The sequence below is a fragment of the Aquarana catesbeiana genome, linkage group LG01 (genome assembly GCF_042186555.1).
Source record: "Aquarana catesbeiana isolate 2022-GZ linkage group LG01, ASM4218655v1, whole genome shotgun sequence".
Lineage (NCBI taxonomy): Eukaryota > Metazoa > Chordata > Amphibia > Anura > Ranidae > Aquarana > Aquarana catesbeiana.
In genome coordinates, this window is record NC_133324.1 from 810,906,254 (window position 1) to 810,922,026 (window position 15,773).

Genomic DNA, 15,773 nt, shown 5'->3' on the forward strand with positions numbered 1-15,773 from the left:
GCCTACAGCAGCCTTAATTACAGCTAAGAGGCCGCTTTAGACTGAAACACGTTAGTGCTATATTCATGAATTTTAAACTTATAGAAAAATAAAGCTGCATAAATAAAGATCATTTTTAAGAAGTGGTGCTAAATGTCACAAGAAAAACTGCACTGACCCACATCCCTGATTAATAGTTTAAAGACAAATTTCCTCTAGGTGGGACTTTAAAAGGGGCAGAAAGCAGCTATAGGATCACACAGGTTTACAAAAATATAAATCTTTTAATTGTTTAAAGTTAAAAGAATGATCACATATGTGTACATAACTTGAAAATCAACTGGATGCTGATACAGAGTGAATACAGTTAACAACACAGTTGGCAACCACAGTTTTGTCTGTTGAAATACAGTGAGGACAACAGATACCCAACACGTTTCAAGTCTGCAATATGCTTTCTTTTCTTCAGGGGCGTGCGATTACAACAGGATGTATAAACGTCATGCAAGCCGTATAACTATTCAGGGTATCCTGCATCCTTAAAAAGGGGAGATACTAGAAGCGTACTGCAGTCATAAACCCACTCGGTTTCAGCTCAGCAAGAGAAAGACACCATCCAAGGCGCATCTAGGCCCAAAAAATAGGTAGTTTCTCGCAGAGGGTGCCCTGGCACAGCCCAAAAGGGAAGTTCCCCTCGTATAACCTGGAGCGACTACAGTCGCTGCCCAGCCATGTGCATGGAACTCAAATGAGAGGTGATAGGGATATGATGGTATTCAACAGTCCACAACATTCATCAGAAAGTGCAAATGTATTGCCAGAAGGTCAGGCAAATAGCCTGCTAAAATGCTGCATGGTCAGAGATCTAGGACCTCCCTATCTTACAGTCACACACCAGATCGCAGGCTATTTGCCTGACCTTCTGGCAATACATTTGCGCTTTCTGATGAATGTTGTGGACTGCTGAATACCATCAGGTCCCTCTCGCCTCTCATTTGAGTTCCATGCACATGGCTGGGCAGCGACTGCAGTCGCTCCAGGTTATACGAGGGGAACTTCCCTTTTGGGTTGTGCCAGGGCCCCCTCTGTGAGGAACTACCTATTCTTTGGGCCTAGATGTGCCTTGGACGGTGTCTTTCTCTTGCTGAGCTGAAACCGAGTGGGTTTATGACCGAAGTACGCTTCTAGTATCTCCCCTTTTTAATCAGATGCAGGATACCCTGAATAGTTATACAGTTTGGATGACGTTTATACATCCTGTTGTAATCGCACACCCCTAAAGAAAAGAAAGCATATCGCAGACTTGAAACGCGTCGGGTATCTGTTGTCCTCACTGTATTGCAGACAAAACTGTGGTTGCCAACTGTGTTGTTAACTGTATTCACTATGTATCAGCATCCAATTGATTTTCATATTATGTACACATATGTGATCATTCTTTTAACTTTAAACAATTAAAAGATTTATATTTTTGTAAACCTGTGTAACCATATAGCTGCTTTCTGCCCCTTTTAAAGTTCCACCTAGAGGAACTTTGTCTTTAAAATAAATCAAGATCATGTCTGGTGCCACCTTTATTATATATACTATGGTGCAGGAAAAAAGTTGACAATTCTTTTTTGTTAGCAAGGTGGGGGATGGCTAAAACCTCTGAGCTTTTGTTGCTGTTTAGGTCCCCACAGTGGTCCCTAAATTCCTATAGCAATGTCAATATCGGGACAGGAAGTGGAGAAAAAAGCGGTTCTAATTGTTCGCTACTGCATCCAAAATGGAAAAAAATTTTTTTTACAATGATTTATTTTATTTTTTCATGTATCTAACTACTGAAGGATAAAAACTGATTGGTTGCAAATAACAAACAATGAACTAGATGGGGGTGAAAATGAATGAGGACACTGCAATAAAATAAAACTTCACAATTTCAAAATAATACTGTGTGACTACACAGGTTGAAACTTGCATTGAAACTAGGGAGCTGCAATTTATTATTATCTGATAATAACTTTGTTTTAGGCTAAAAGATATAAGTGTTTCTTAAAAATCCTAAATGATACAAAATTACATAGTGGCCATGAGTCACGCTCACAAAATGGGCAGTGATGGCAGCGAAAGGAAGCTTCTGCAATTACATCACTAATAGGCAACGACAAGAGATTTCCATGCTCTGAACAGAGGATTAATATGTTGGTTGGATAGATTTTGTTTCATGTGTCTGATATGTCGTGTTTAATCTGAATCTTATAAAAGACCAGTGCACATAAATTACAGGTTGACTCACATAAAAGAACTTGTATAAATAGTCAAAGATGAATATGTAAATGCACTTGAAGAAATCTGGGAGAAAGGGTTTACCTACACACATAAGACTTCTATTGCATTTGCCATGTTATAAAAATGTTAACTATACCAAAGTATTGACTTGAAAGATTTACCTTTTGTCTTGAATTCTTCCTAAAAGATCAGCTTGACATAAATACATTTTGTTTATGAACAATTGAATCTACGTATAGTTTATAATTGATATGTTCATGAGGCCAGCCATATTTTCTTGTAACACTGGGTTGTGCCTTACTGCTCCTTCTCATAGTACATGTCAGGAAAGGTGCATTCCTATGCGCAGAAGAATGGTTCGTGGGCAAATCTCAGGTGCACATGCACAGCAGGCCACGCATGTGCAAACAGCCAGGCGGGCTATTTAAACTGCACTAGGGCCTGGTGTCAGTGTCATTTGTTCTACTGCGTTCCTGAAGTATCTGAGTATCTGTTCCTGTATTGATTATCCGTTGCTGACCTGATCCTGCTCTTGACTCTGCTTGAACATTGCCTGCACAGACCCCTGGCTTGCCTTTGTACTTTGCTTCTGCCTCATCCCTCTGCTCGTTTGCCTTCACGTTACCAATCTCAGCCTGATCCCTGACTATTCTTCTGCCTGTTGTCTTAACCTGATCTGCCCATTTGTTGCTGACTTGGACTGTTTGACCCTGTCTTGTGCCTAATTATTACTGCACCTGTTGTCCGTGCTCTTCCCTGGCTTCAGCTCTGCCACCAGCGTGTCTGGTCCTGTGGTCCTGTGTTCTAGTTGCACACCAGCACAAACTAGCAAAAGACTTACCAGGCACTCGTGCCACCTTGTGCTCCAGCATTCCATTACCTTACCAGGGACTCCAGAACCAGGGTTGTAAGAGAGATCTGCCTCAACGCTTCAGGCTCCACCACCAGTACGTTACAGTAAAAGTCAATGGGTTATCGTATCTTGGAAAGCAATGCACTCCCTGTGTGGCTGATGTCTTTTCTCAACAGCTGAGAGCAGAGAGGTTGCATGGGACTAAGTCATATACAGCATTCCCTCTAGTTTTTTATTTACAAACTTTTTCTTTTAAAGTGGAACTTTACTCTGTCAATCAACATTTATTATTTTTTAATCATTATGCTGCTTGCATTAGTAAATAGGTTGGAAAGTATATCACATTTACTTGTTATAAACTTTTTTCACATTTCTTCAGTTACTTCCTGGTTTTCTTGCTTAGGTAAATTAAGTCATATATCCCAGGAGTCTTCAGGAGGAGAGGAGGGGTTTTCTCAGCTAAGCACAGAGGCAGCACCGTGGCTAAGTGGTTAGCACCTGCGCTTAGCAGCACTAAGCTCGTCAGTTTGAATCCCAACCACGGCACTACCTGCCTGGAGTTTACATGTTCTCCCTGTGGGTTTCTTCCGGGTACTCCGATTTCCTCTCACACTCCAAAGACATGCTGGAAGGTTAATTGGCGCCTGTCTAAATTGGAAAAATGTGAGTTAGAGACTTTAGATTGTAAGCTCCTTTTGAGGGCAGGGACTGATTTAAAATGTAAAATATATACATAAAGCGCTCCGTAAATTGACGGCACTATATAAATACCTGTGTAGCACCCTGATATTTAGGCAGGGTTGCTATCAAATTTAGTTGCCAGGCGATAGTTGCCTTAGCCAATTGTTAGGAGATCAATTGATTCCTTTCTAAATCTGGATTTGTTGCACCCTTTCTCTTCTGTCACTGGGTGGCACTATGCTAGTGACATTAGATAAGACAGGGGCTTTGCAAGCTCAGCCATGAATGGATGGGGTGTAAAAGCCAATTGGCAAGAATGTTCTTTGATCCCTTGGCCTGCTGGGAGAGCCTATTTATTTGGGTGGAGTCAGGTGATCGAGGTTCTGTGTCACCTGGATGGCTGTCTGGGTGGACGTGTGTTGTACTGCCCCGGGCTGCTAGGCCGGGAGCCTGAGGCCTATCCCGGGGACATCTGGCAGCGTAGGGTTGGGACTGCTGGCTTGCAGTCCAACCAGAAGTAGCAGTTCAGCCGGACGGGGAACCAGCTGTGGTCGGAGGTAGAATGGGAAACTGTCACCACTAAGGGACCAACCACCTTGTTACCGGAGACCACTGTGAGTAATCTGAAGCCAGTACCAGAGCAGTCTTCTCACCAGCCGGGGTTGGTGAAGAAGTGGGAAAGCTTCTGTGAGTGCCAAGCCAGGGACCTGGCGGGACAGTAGAGGTGACGCTTGCGGAGCATTAGTGGGTGCCAAGCCACGGACCCAGCAGGGAAGCTGGGGAGATGCTTGAGGATGATACTGAGCACTAAAGTGGAAGAGCGCAGGGGATCCAGTGGCTTTTGGATCCGAAGTCTAGTGAAAGACTGAGAGTTCATTCAGTAAAGGCCCACAGTGAGTGACTGTGGAGTAAGCGGAGAACTGTTTGTGTTGCCAATAGTTGAATACAACTACCGTTAGTAACTGCTGCAAGATTGTTGCCATAGGAGACAGCGGACCTACCTATACAGAAGTAGTGTCCGGCTGGAGGCCTTCACCTGTATAGCTGTCTACCTATAGAAGTCTCGGAGTCTGCCAATTATCATTGCATCTACTTAAGGGTGTCCTGTCCCTAACCCTCTCTCCCACAGTTTTGTTCAAGAAACAATAAATCTCTTTGCATTCAAAAAGTGTCTGGCGCCCACCTTTTCATCTTGCAGTACACCCACCATGCCTTGTAACCCACTCTACACAGAAGGATGTCAGCTGTCCCTGACTCTGGAGGTCACCATTAGGCCTCTAGATGTCCCGGACTTTGCTACATTTGGTGCCCAACGTGGGGCAAAGGCGTTATTTCTACAGCAGTCGACCATGGTAACTGGCTACAGCTACATCGGGATTTAGTCTGGCTCCCTGGGAAAGTGGCAAGTAACATCTTTACTTTGTATAGACTGTGTTATTGTGCATTCCAACAATGTGGGGAAGAACCAGCATGCCTCATCTCTCATGGGAGAGTACCAGCCTGGTCTTTTGACACTTTACGCCAGTGCTGCAAGGGTTAAAACAGACTCCATTAAAGTTTTGGTACACTGCGAAAGGAAAGATGCGGGCGCTAAAGTTCCCAGAAAGTATCTGGACCAATCCTTAGGCAGGGGGAGGAGCCCCCACTCTGCAGAGGCTATCTGGGTGGACGTGTGTTGTACTGCCCCGGGCTGCTAGGCCGGGAGCCTGAGGCCTATCCCAGGGACATCTGGCTGCTAGGCTGTCTGAGGCCCATCCAGAAGCAAAAGAACAGCGTAGGGTTGGGACTGCTGGCTTGCAGTCCACTCAGAAGTAGCAGTTCAGCCGGACGGGGAACCAGCTGTGGTCGGAGGTAGAATGGGAAACTGTCACCACTAAGGGACCAACCACCTTGTTACCGGAGACCACTGTGAGTAATATGAAGCCAGTACCAGAGCAGTCTTCTCACCAGCCGGGGTTCGTCAAGAAGTGGGAAAGCTTCTGTGAGTGCCAGGCCAGGGACCAGGCGGGACAGCAGAGGTGACGCTTGCGGAGCATCAGTGGGTGCCAAGCCACGGACCCAGCAGGGAAGCTGGGGAGATGCTTGGGGATGATACCGAGCACTAAAGTGGAAGAGCGCAGGGGATCCAGTGGCTATTGGATCCGAAGTCTAGTGAAAGACTGAGAGTTCATTCAGTAAAGGCCCACAGTGAGTGACTGTGGAGTAAGCGGAGAACTGTTTGTGTTGCCAATAGTTGAATACAACTACCGTTAGTAACTGCTACAAGATTGTTGCCATAGGAGACAGCGGACCTACCTATACAGAAGTAGTGTCCGGCTGGAGGCCCTCACCTGTATAGCTGTCTACCTATAGAAGTCTCGGAGTCTGCCAATTATCATTGCATCTACTTAAGGGTGTCCTGTCCCTAACCCTCTCTCCCACAGTTTTGTTCAAGAGACAATAAATCTCTTTGCATTCAAAAAGTGTCTGGCGCCCACCTTTTCATCTTGCAATACACCCACCATGCCTTGTAACCCACTCTACACAGAAGGATGTCAGCTGTCCCTGACTCTGGAGGTCACCATTAGGCCTCTAGATGTCCCGGACTTTGCTACATTTGGCGCCCAACGTGGGGCAAAGGCCTTATTTCTACAGCAGTCGACCATGGTAACTGGCTACAGCTACATCGGGATTTAGTCTGGCTCCCTGGGAAAGTGGCAAGTAACATCTTTACTTTGTATAGACTGTGTTATTGTGCATTCCAACAATGTGGGGAAGAACCAGCATGCCTCATCTCTCATGGGAGAGTATCAGTCTGGTCTTTTGACACTTTACGCCAGTGCTGCAAGGGTTAAAACAGACTCCATTAAAGTTTTGGTACACTGCGAAAGGAAAGATGCGGGCGCTGAAGTTCCCAGAAAGTATCTGGACCAATCCTTAGGCAGGGGGAGGAGCCCCCACTCTGCAGAGGAGGATAAGGAAGTGCTGCCACGTGTTTCTGGTTGTGGGATGGAGAAGATGGCGCAGTTTGGATATACTATGGTGGATTGGAAGATGTAGGCTCCGAGTGTTGAGTGCGAGCCCAAGGGCACTCTGACACCATAGTGCAGTACACAACTGAAGGTATTCTTGCCCTGCACACGGCTGGAGGCTATGAGGCCTTGGGACTGATCTGCGGAAAGTGTTCCCGGGTTGGCCACGCATCCGAGGCCTCGGATCGTCTGTGGATACTGTGGGGAACCCCTGTTTGAGGTAGTCTCACCATCCCAACCTCCGCGGACACTGCAAGCGGAGTGCAACAAGGATGTCACCGTCCCGGCTGGAAACGGCATTGAGAGTCCACCTGCTGTCACCCGGCTTGTGAGAGAAGCTGCTCCTCTTGTTTCTGTGGCTGCTCCAGGACCCAGTGCTCCGGTTGTCCCTCAAGGCCAGGGTTGGGCCCGCCTGCTCTCCTTGATGGCAGAACCACCGGGGAAAGGGATGCCAGAGTCGGGTATGCCTGCAAAGGGTGAAGGTAGTGTCCCTGTGGGGGTTGGTGATACCTGCGGCCATTAAGGGGGACAATGCGGTTGTGCCAAATAAAGCCGACTCAAATATCCCATCCGATCAGGTCTCTGAACAACTTTTAGACACTTTGTCATGGACTGGGAAGTGGACTGATAGCGATGAGGAACAATTGTGCGATTTAGGAGGAGGATGAAATTCCCTCTGTGCCCACGGCTAGTGTCAAAGTTGAAATGTCTTCCAGTGCAGTTCCTTTCATATGCATTACTAAGTCCTTTTAGGAGGATCGCAGGGCAAAATGGGTTCCTAAAGTTGCATTGAGCAAACCAATCTTGTTTATTAAGTCTGACTGCAAGCCAGATATTGTTGCCGGATACCCAGTTCAATGTGTACCAGATGCACGGGTCCTAACTGGGTATGGAGACCCTAAGGCACTGCCCAGGCTGTCCAAGACACAGTGCATAATTATTAAGAAAGTGGCTGAGGAGTATGGATATCTGTATCCCTATATACCAGCCCATCTAGAGAAAGAGATCCAGGACAAGGAAACACAAGACGAAGATGAAGCCGTATGGAGTCTTTTTTGGATGCCTTTGCGGGTGGATTTTGAAGTTGTCACCCAAGATAGCTGAGAGGTATACCTCAGTATTGCAAACTTAAAGCTATGGTCGCAAAATTGACTCAGACAATGTGATTATCCACAGGCCAAACAAAAAAGGCATTCACCATTACATTACTATGGTAAATGCTAAAGAAGAAACCCTGAAGTTACCAGATCCCGGATACTACTGGTAAATGTTATTGAATTGTGTTTCTCATTGACACCATACGGATTACAAATGTGAGCTTTGTGGAGTTAAGACGCTATGCTGGAAGCCACGCCACCTCTTGTACAGAAAGTTTTGCTAGTGGGGGGAATTCCTATTGGCTGTATTGCTGGGACTGCGATGAACTGTGTGCTGCCGGCAGATACAGGGAGTGCCCACATGAGTCATGCTGGCTGGTGATATGGAATTGCCAGTATGCCTCCCTTGGAAAAGTAACATGTTGATTTGACATTCAGCGTGTTTGTTTCTTCATCCAATGAGGAGATTTGTTCTCAGTCCCCGACTGTTGTGTGGACAGACTGAGATCACCTCTGTAAGGTGACCTATGTCAAGAAGTGCGGTCCCTTGCATCATGGCCTGGCTGTTTGTTGCTTGATTGCAGCCATGCCTCTTATCTCCGGAGTTGTCCCTGAGAAGAAGGGAAACTGCTGGGAAATGTTGTTTTACCCCGAATGAAAACTTAGCTAGTTAGGTAGAATAAGCTGTGGCAAAGGGGCAAGTTCTCACCTTACGATGGACTGTCAAGTGTACCAGGATTGGTTTTCCTATGCTGGCTACCAGGTGGCTTGAGCCGTGCCAGCCTGAGTAAGCCCTTGTTCACATTATGCACTTATTTCATAGGAAATGGTAATAAAGTTTTCTGTAGGATAGCCATGGAAAGGGGTGGCACCCTTGAATAAGGGTGGGGCCCATTTTTCACCTGTCTATGTGTTTAGATATAGAGATCATTGTAGCTTAAGAATATTATAGGGTGTATTTAAAGTGTCTGGCGCCCACCTTTTCATCTTGCAGTACACCCACCATGCCTTGTAACCCACTCTACACAGAAGGATGTCAGCTGTTCCTTACTCTGGAGGTCACCATTAGGCCTCTAGAGGTCCCAAACTTTGCTACACCTGTTATAAAAAAAAAAAAAAAAAAAAACCAAGAACAGCCTCCTGCCTGTATGCTTGAGCTAAGGGCAGATGGATTCTAGGAAGTAAACGCTACATGAATCATCTGCCCTTACTCAAGATGACCATGGGATGTTTTTCAAAGTGATTTCTCAGCAAAATAAAGGATGGAGGGGTGAGTTTGCTGTGAATATTAAAACTAAATAGCGTTTTCAGTTTGTGGTGCCCAGATGCAGTGCAATTGCTCTTTAATTAAAATTATTTATTTATAACAAAATTATAAAACAGCAAGCACTTAAAAAGTAATATTAAAAATAATGAATGAAAAGAAGTAATATTAAACATAATGACTTTTAAGGCTCCAGTGTCCCCTCTTACACTCCAGCCTACATATTCTATTATGAATTGGCATCATGTTATTGCAGATTCATTTTCCAACGAAAAAGCAGGTGACACAGGAAGCTGTAAAGCAAAATCAGGAAACAGTGTAACCATTTCTTGGCTGCATGTGAATCATATGAAGGGCCAAACAGAACTCCAAAGTCAGGTTACATAAATATTTCAACTGTTCATTTAGCTGTTTTCATGGAGTTCCACTTTACAGGTGATACTCGAAAAATTAGAATATCGTGCAAAAGCCATTTGGGGAGCCATGTCATCTGCTGGTGTTGGTCCACTGTGCTTCATTAAGTCCAGGGTCAACGCAGCCCTCTACCAGGAGATTTTGGAGCACTTCATGCTTCTTTCCACAGACAAGCTCTATAGGGATGCTGACTTCATTTTCCAGCAGGACTTGGCACCTGCCCACACTGCCAAAAGCACCAAAACTTGGTTCAATGACCGTGGGATTACTGTGCTTGATTGGCCAGCAAACTCGCCTGACCTGAACCCCATAGAGAATCTATGGGGCATTGCCAAGAGAAAGATGAGAGGCATGAGACCGAACAATGCAGAAGAACTGAAGGTCACTATTGAAGCATCCTGGTCTTCCATAACACCTCAGCAGTGCCACAGGCTGATAGCTTCCATGCCACGCCACATTCAGGCCATAAATGCTGCAAAAGGGGCCCAAACCAAGTACATATGCATGCTTATACTTTTCAGAGGTCCGATATTGTTCTATGCACAATCCTTGTTTTATTGATTGCATGTAATGTTCAAATTTTCTGAGATTGTGGATTTGGGGTTTTCATGAGCTGTAAGCCATAATCATCACAATTATGAAAATCACGGGTTGAACTATCTTGCTTTGCATCTAATGAGTCTATCTCATATATTAGTTTCACCTTTTTAAGTTGCAGTAGTAAAATAAATGAACTTTTGCACGATTTTCTAATTTTTCCAGTATCACCTGTATATCAATCACGGATCTTCAATTTGGGAAACTCAGAACACTTAGTTGCTGATGGAACTTCCTATATAACGTGTAAGCAAAACAGCTCATGAGTAAATTTTATGTTCTAGTGTGTAATGTGTCATGAGCTACACAATGCAGACCATGGAAATATCCTAAAACAACAAAGGAAAGAATAACATCTTATTGGCATCTCCTCTCTGGAGGCTGACTAGGAATCAATGTACAGCTCGCATTGCAGTGCTAGTAAGTGACAGATTAGAAACAGGAGTGATTGTTAGCACATCTGCAGAGCGTGATGAAGGGCCTAGCTATCAGAGACCATTCATGTCAGACCTGTCATAGTTTTCCAGGTATAAAATGACACAATACAGTATCCTATAATAACAGGTATTCTGCCTATTCCTCTTATGTAGATAATTCACTGTTATGAAAACAAACTGGCACTTTAAACGCGCAGACCGACAACAAGGTACTTCAAAGAACGCCTATGTTTTAAGCTATTATTTCTACAACAAGTTTGGTACAGCTGTTTTTTAAGCAGCAAAACACAAACACCGTATTGCAACAAAGGTAAAGGAAAATCTGTGTTCTTGTGAAATTGGCTTTGGCAATTGGTTTAAAGGGGCAAGAACAAACTATAAGCCACAGTCTTCCTAATCCACAGACAAGAAGAGATTTGTCCTCCTGAGGGCATTCATAAAAGGAAGCTGACAGTATGAGCAGTACAGAGCCATGCATTGGTCTGCTACAAAAAACAAACACATGCATTAGGTCTTTGACAAAGAGGGTAGTTCTGATAAAAGCCAGTCCTAAAAATGTACACAGTACCATTAGGCCACTGAATCCTGCAACTCCCAACTTTTTACCTAATTTCAAAAAAGGCAAACTTCCTTTTACATAAGAATGTTTTTTTACCCCAATATGTAAAAATGTTAGATAATTACGTTATTGTGGATTACGAAAGAAGTGTTTTGTTTTTGTTTTGTTTTTTTATAAAAAGTTTTATTTTAAAGCTACCAACCCATCTGATATTTATAACCATCATTTGGGAACACCATGCAAATCTTGAGATTCCAGATCAGGCCTCCTGTTTATCCCAATAAACTTCAAACGCTGTGACCTGGCTGCTCCTCCTAGGTCCTCCATTTATCAATATGGATAGTTTATAAGGAAGTACATAGGTGCATGTACTCCAATCAATGCAGATCTGAAGAGGCTGGGGTCAGAATCTTGGAAGAGAGCATTTGTCTTCTGGATCCCCTGGGAAGCTACATATCAACATAAGCCAGTCCATGTCCCGGAGCAAGTCAGAAGGAAACCTGAGGACTTTGGTTACCATACATGGGTTAGTTAATGGGCTTGATTTATTATATCATGTGGTGTTTTTTATGTACTTATTATCAATTAAAGGTTAATTGCACTAGGGTGGATGCGCTCTCTGTTTTGGTTGTTTTGTTTTTCACAGCTTATTTGCTCCCCATTGAGTTGTTAGAGAGCTGCTAGCAGGTGCTGTATGCTTTGGCCCCTTGCTTACAGAAGAGGATCTAATCCTAAACAGAGTGAGACTTATTTGGACTGTATAGCACAACTACTGGATATAAGGGTGTTATTATCTTCTGGGTCCCTCAATGTTTTATGTAAGTTGTTTGGGTGCTTGAACCTCCTAGGGTCGACTCCTGCTAAGTTATACACAATTATATTGTGCTTAGTAACTTATAGTGGAATAAAGGCTAATGATACTCACAAAACTAATGATACTATCACAGTCATATGCACATAGCTGGTCCAGTTGTGGTCAACACCACCAGCATACCAACATGTTATTGGATTGTAGAGAAAACCACTGCAGATGGAAGAAACCCATACGAAAAAAACAAAAAGCCACATGTAAATTCATCCCCTCCGGGTGTTCATCATGCTTGATAGTGCAGCTATTACTTAGTGATTAGTTTAGTTGTTATAGGAAAATAAGTACATTATTACATAATTCCTTTATTTAACAAAATAGTCATCGTACACTGACAGAAAGAAACCCAGTGAGCTGAAACAATAAACAATCTTGGTATTGAAAACATAACTAGAACAATGTCCAAGGCATTCTGATAAGCACGGGATTGTGGTACATGTCCATATCCAAACATCCAGAGGATACAGTAGTAAAAAAAAAAAGTAAAAAGGTGAAGTAAATAGAGTGACATTATCAAGAGGAAGTACATACCATGACACACTGGAGTTTCCATAAGGAAAAACTATGTGGGATCAGAGCTGGGCAATGCCTAGTCAGGCTACCAAAAAGGGTAAACCAGTCGGTGAAGACATTTAAAAACATAGGGTCAAGCAATAGGGGGGAAGACGGAAGGGCAAGGAGAGGAGGCAATGGAAAGTAGGTGAGGTTTTGGAAATGTGGAAAGTTATGACAGGGAGGGACAGAAACCAGAAGGGTAGAAGTCTCCTGGCAAGAGACTAGAGGGCATATACAACCACTCAGGTTGTGCAAGCTCCTCAAGATGTATCCCTGAAGGTCACTTCCATATTATGTAGCCATAGCTGTAAGATCTTCCATGTCCCCAAGTTCATTAGGCGGATTTGAATATTTCCAACAAAGCGGAATACAGGCCTTCATCGCATGCAGCAGTTAAATAGTAGGGGAGGCCTTATACTTTTTAACAGGTCTCTCTGACAGGTCTAAGCTGCAAGGCCATTATGTAGGTCAACAGCAGTGAGTTGTTTGATTATACCAGTCACCTCATGCCAAAAAGGCTGTATTTTCCAGTATTGCCAGAAGATGTGTACCATCATACCTCCTTTCACTGCCACATCTCCAGCAAGAGCTGGGGACTTGGGGAGAGATATGGTGGAGGGTCATAGGAACCCTGTACCATCTGGTCAATTTTCCATTTCGTGAGAAAAGGCAGAGTGTAGCTGGAGTCTGGATGAATTAAAGAGGCGTAAATAGAGGAAAAGTAGTGGCGGACTGGTTCCCCTTTATGACACAGGTTCTCCAATTCCATAAGAGGGCATGAGATGCTCAGAGGTTTGGAGAGCTTGCAGAGGAAATGGCGAAGCTAAAGGCCACGCCAAAAATCAAAAGGAGGTCCGCCAATCGAGTGAGGCAATGAGGTCACTATGCAATGACAAAAAGCCAGTCAAAAAGGAGCGGCAACTTGGCTTAAGACATTGAAATTGCGCAATGTGGAGTGTTGGGGCAAATTAAGGGTTGCCCAGGATGGGAACCATAGGAGAAGGTAGTGGGGGAATTTGTGAGCAGCAAAAGGTTTATCGGGAGATTGCTAGAGCGCTATTAAGAGTAGGGTGTACACAGAGTTCTTTAGGCAGTGGGGAAATGATCCAAGGCCAGCTCATACCCGTACTCTGAGAGTCTTCAGGTTCTACAGACACCCAGTGTTTTGCCTCGCCATGGCAGCAAGATATAGCCTTATAATAGGATCGGATTTCAGGGAGGCCCACCCCAACATAGATTTTGGGTAGGGACTGGTGTTGTAGCCAGAGGTGTGGTTTCTTGTGGGACCATACAAACTCTTGAAACATAGAGCTGACTTTTTTGAAAAAAAGAGAAGGGAGGAGAATGAGGAGAGCTTGCAGTAAGTAAAGCACTCGCGGGAGCATGGTAATTTTCAGTGCGTTGCACCTTCTAAACCAAGTTAATGTTAATGAGTGCCAGCGCAAGAGGTAACCCCCGAGTTTGAGTAGTAGTAGCCCAAAGTTCGCAGACTGCAGGTTAGCAGAATCCGGCATAATATTCGTGCCAAGATAAAGGATCGAGTCAGTAGCCCATAGATGCTTTATGGTAACCAAAGATACCAGAGTCGCCACAAACCATACAGAGAAAGGGTTATAGGATTAGAATAAAAACGAGAGGAGAGAGCAGGGCACCCCTGTCTCTTCCTATTAGTGATAGGAAAAAAGTCAAATCTGGACTTGTTTACCTTTATGGCTGCAGAAGGATGGGAGTACAGGGCAGAAATCCAGCGAAGCATGGCAGGACCGAGACCAATGTGCTCCAAGGTCGCCCGCATAAATTGCCAATTGACCCTGTCAAATGGTTTCTCGGCATCTATCGAAAGCAAAAGAAGTGGGCGCCTGGAGGTCTTGGCCACGTGAATAATGTTAAGAATGCTGATCATATTATTGACGGGCTCATGGAGAGGGACAAAGGCCATTTGGTCTCTATGTATTAGTCGAGGATTGTGTGGAAGCTGCCTATTTGCCAAGATTTTACAAAGAGCTTCAGGTCATTGTTCAAAAGAGCTATCAGCCGATAGCCTCCACACTTAGAGGGGTCCTTGTCTTCTTTAGGGATAAGCAAAATAATATCGGCGTCTGTGGGCATGGGCTTTACTTTAATCAGAGAGTTGAGTGCAATCGCCAGATGCGGAGAGAGCAGTTCAAAGAAGGTCTTACTTATAGTAAAAGTACATTACTATGAATGGAAATATGTAAAGGTCTAAGCAGATTCAATAATGAATACGACAAATTAAAAAATATTACCGTCCAAAAATCTGAAAAACACAATTGCATACAGACATTGATGCGGTATCCCCCCTTGGAATACGAGTGGCCAAAGAACACTTGGGATCATCCAACCGATTTTAGAGAAAATCTGGTCTGGACTATCCATTTATACCCTTTATTGGTAATTATATCCTATGTAACTTTCTTGTATATACATAAAAAACCCCTCTTTGTTTAATATGTTGATAATTGAAATGCTAAAAACACAATTTTTTAACAGCAAACCAATCCCCTGAGGAAGACCTTGACTATTCAGGTTGAAATGCGTCGGAAATTCCTATACAACAGATATTCAATACATAATACTGTGTATAATTTTATGTTTGCATTTTTTGTGTACTTTTGAATAACAGTATATCCCCCGACCAGAGCTTATATTTTAATGGCGATGTGTTCATGTTACGATGACAAATTTTCAATAAAGAACCCTTTTTTTAACAATTTATTCCTTTAATCTACTAACCCTGTTGCAGAAAAACCCCACTAGGGGAGCCTTCCCATATTGCATACAGACATTTTTTTTTTGTTTTAAACAAATATTTGAGCTCTACATAAAAAACACTGAATGAAGTACATACAATGATCTACCTGTATGAGCTAATGTTTTGTTTAAAGGACACAATTAAAAAACAAAAACAGCTGAGACAGCTGAAAATTCCTTATCTTACCCTGACTCTGCCCTGGGAGCAATGGTGGGCTCTTCAATAGAGTTATCACTGTTAACGCCTACAACCTATCTTTATTAATACTTTAGAACTGCTTGAAGTTGAAGAACTCCAGTTGCAACACACTGAGTGAAACTCAATCACTCTCAGCAGATAAAATACAATACAGCCCTGATTAGATATAGACTCACCACAGCTTGTATGCCCGATCGTTGAGTAATGATATGGAGC

At 43.7% G+C, this 15,773-nt stretch overlaps 1 protein-coding gene across 8 annotated transcripts in view; it reads right to left on the bottom strand.

Annotated features, from left to right (window-relative positions):
- MICU3 (mitochondrial calcium uptake family member 3) overlaps positions 1 to 15,773 on the bottom strand; it is a 232,443-nt gene that overhangs the window by 133,869 nt on the left and 82,801 nt on the right. The window lies entirely within an intron of this gene.